The sequence below is a fragment of the Hibiscus syriacus genome, unplaced genomic scaffold (genome assembly GCF_006381635.1).
Source record: "Hibiscus syriacus cultivar Baekdansim isolate YM2019G1 unplaced genomic scaffold, ASM638163v2 tig00111000_pilon, whole genome shotgun sequence".
In the NCBI taxonomy this organism is placed as follows: domain Eukaryota; kingdom Viridiplantae; phylum Streptophyta; class Magnoliopsida; order Malvales; family Malvaceae; genus Hibiscus; species Hibiscus syriacus.
Window position 1 is genome coordinate 950,046 of NW_024062947.1, and position 3,718 is coordinate 953,763.

At 35.6% G+C, this 3,718-nt stretch overlaps 1 pseudogene; it reads left to right on the forward strand.

Moving 5' to 3' along the window:
- Nucleotides 1-806: 806 nt before the first annotated feature.
- LOC120149300 lies at nt 807-3,228 on the forward strand (annotated as a pseudogene).
- The last annotated feature ends 490 nt before the right edge of the window (nt 3,229-3,718 follow it).

Below are 3,718 nucleotides of genomic sequence, written 5' to 3' on the forward strand. Positions count from 1 at the left end.
TATCAGCATCACAATTTAAAATTATTTCGATTTGATCCATCATCAATGTGTGTTGTCTAATTTATTTAAATTTTTATTTGTGATTTCATATTTGTTCAATTGAATTCTTAAATTTATATTTTTCATAAAATTGAATCATGATTATTTATATTATTAGTAATTTACTCTAAATCATATACAATTACAAATTGCAATTCAACGTTCGCGAAAGACGAAAATAATTAATCCAAAAATAAAAATTAATCTGATCTGAACTCAATCCGTATCTGATAGATATCCGACCTGAATTTTATCTGCCAATGATGTGACCCGATCTGAACGAGATCCGCCTGAAGTCTATCCGAACCTGAATTAACCTGCTTTTTAACTGCTTCAGACCTGAACTGTTTTGACTTGAATTGGCAACGATCCGAACTGAAAATGACCTGATATGAACCCGATCTGGATCTGATGTCAAATAAACCTGAAAATAACCCGAACTGCTTTGACCTGACCTGAACCCGATCTGGATCTGGTGTAAAATTTATCTGACTTGACATGTATCTAATTTTACCCGACCTGCCAGAATCCGACTGAAACCTGAACGATTACCCGATTTTACAACCCTAACTGCATTCACGGATTGATTTTACCCTTTGCATTCGCATTATTACCCACATTTCCCTTCTTTCGCCCTCTTTCTCACACTCTTGGACTAGTGGATTTGCTCGAGATGAAGCGTTTTAGGCTGTTTATGGTGCTCAACGCTTCCAAGCGCCGCTACTCAACCATAAACCAGCTTCGTCATTGGCAATGTAGATTGCAAGTAGACGATGATGGAGAAGAGAGCAAAGAAATGGGGTTTCGAAGGGCACACGGAGCTAAAGGAAACCTCAGCCGTTACCGTCCGGGGAGTTCTCAACATGTTGATGGAAGGACTCAACAAAGAAGACAGCAGGCCAGTCATTCCTCTTGGTCACGGCGATCCCTCGCATTTTCCGAGCTTAAGGACCGCCGCTGTAGCTGAAAATGCCATCATCGACTCCCTACGGTCGGCTAAATATAATTGCTATTCACCCACTGTTGGCGTTTCTTCGGCCAGGAGGTTGGTGTGTTTGACTTTCTCTTTTGCATTATAAAATCAATTTTTTAGTGCTCATTATGTTTTTTATTCCTGTTATTTCCTTTTTTACTGGAAATTTCTGTTTATCTATTATGAATTCCAACAGGGCTATTGCAGATTATCGTAATCGTGATCTTCCATACACATTATCACCAGATGACGTTTACCTTAAAATCGGATGTACTCAAGCAATGGATGTTTGATTCTTTACAACAGGGCTATTGCCATGGATGACTCTTTACAACAGGGCTATTGCCATGGATGTTTTATTCTTTATAACAGGGCTATTGCCATGGACGTTTGATTCCTTACAGCTTGTTACATTGATAGGCAATGAAGAGAAAAGCTGGTACTTGTATGTCTTGGGAGTTCCAAGTTTTTATTTCAGGCACAATTTCTTGGCCTTTTTTCTTTAGATACAAACAGTGATAAATGATTTTTTTCTGAAGTTAGATTGCTGAGACAGCTAGAAATCTAGGGCTTCTTCTGATTGGTGATGAAGCTTATGACAATCTAGCATTTGGAAGCACTCCATATGTGCCGGTTCGAGCTTTTGGGTCAACTGTGCCTGTTCTTACCCTTGGATCAATATCAAAGAGATGGATTGTTCGAAAATCCAGGGTTGGCCTCTAATTATTGTTTCTTCCTTTGGCTCAAGATTCTTGGTGCATTTTCTAAGTTGCACATATGATTTTCAGTTACATAAGCTATATGCATATTTCAAGCAAACAACACTGTACTGATAATGCATTTGATAATGTCAGCTAGTTGATTCAATTACTGGATTCCTCGATATCTCCTCTGATCCAGCTACATTTATTCAGGTTTGTGATTCAAGATAGAGCTTGTAGAACCCGAAAATGTTTAAACTAAATGTATTTCCAAAAGCCAGGAGGAAATAGTTAGCCCCTGAAAAGGGTATTTGCATTTCTAAAGCAATCAAAGTAGCAAATAGAATTGGCTTATATTTTAGATAAGAATAGACTTGGGAATGATATAATGAAAAACGACAAATAAAGCATAGGATTATCTGCCAATGAACATTTTCTTACTTTATATTATAAATTTTGAGATCTGTCTGTTAATTTTCATTTTGAATCTTTAAGCATCACGGATGCTTGTAATTTTGTATTCCATCCTCTTGATGAGGACAAAGTAAAGTAGTTTTATGAATCATGGGGCTGTTCCTCAAATCCTTTTGGACACAAAGGTGGAATTTTTTTTCTTTCTAAGATTATCTGCATGCTAAGGGAAGGTGCAGATATGTGCTACAATGCTGTTAAGGAGATACCCTTCGTAACTTGCCCGAAGACACCAGAAGGATCAATGTCTGCAATGGTATGTGTATTAACTTGTGATCCATGCTAGAGAAATGGTAAATTGAAATAGAGTAGTTAGTTTAGTGTCTTTTATTTCAGGTGAAGTTGGATGTATCAATGCTGGAAGACATTAATGATGATATAGAGTTCTGCTTGAAGTTAGCTGAAGAAGAATCGGTCATTGTTCTGCCAGGAAGACAAATTAACTCGTCTAAGTTTTATGAATATAGTTTAACTGACTTTCTGGAGTTCATTAGCAAAACTTTTGTTAAACTTTCTTATTTTGAATAGAGTAGTTCTAACACGTTTGCCAGTGGAAGTGAGTCAAAAACTTAATTTTATAGATTTGAGTAAGAGTATTTATACTTGCTGATTGCTATTAACACACACCACAAGAAGAATACTACGTTGAACCAAGTTGCGAACAAAATGACAGTCTCCTTAAAGATGCTTCATGTGGTTACTCTAATGTATTATATTTTGACATTTGATGCTCTTTCACAATTACCCTTTGCTTCTACACCTGTTTCACTGCTTCAGCTGCTCCATGGACCGTTGGTCTCAGTCGGTCGCTCCCCCTGAAAATTTCAAATTCTCATGTATTTTAGATATTTTCCATTGATAATTTGTTTTCGCCCTCTAACATAAAATATTGCTCCCATCTCTGACTGCACAGGGGTAGCAGTGGGATTGAAGAATTGGCTGCGCATTACATTTGCTGTTGAGCCTTCAATTCTGGAAGAAGAGTTAGCGAGGATAAAAGTGTTTTGCCAACGACATGCCAAGAAAGCACCAATGATTGATTAATGTAGAATCCGCAGGTAGGAGTTTTAGCCATGCGATTTAGGCTTAAGTCCACTTTAATAAATATCGTTCTCTTATGTGTAACTGTGGAATTCCGTTCTCTTCAAAGAATGAATTCCATGATTCCCTTCATTATCAGAATAAAATTACATGTTTGGCCTTTAAAAGAATCTTTCTACAACCTTTTTAAATTCGGATAAGGATACTAAAGATCATTATACTCATATGATGGCTTAATCAAAAAATTCTTAAAAGTATATTTTTTTCCCATTTAGATATATATTTTTCGATTAATGTAAAAATCTAATATTACAAATTTTATTATTTTAAGTACATCGATGATTAAGATATTAAATAAGACCCTTATTTGAAACTTGTTGAAATTTTTATTAAAACAAAAATTTTAAAAAGTCCATTTTTTAAAAAAATTTAAAAAAATTAAAAACTACAAAATTCATAATTTTAATCTCCACTTCTAAGTTGTCGTCGGCTA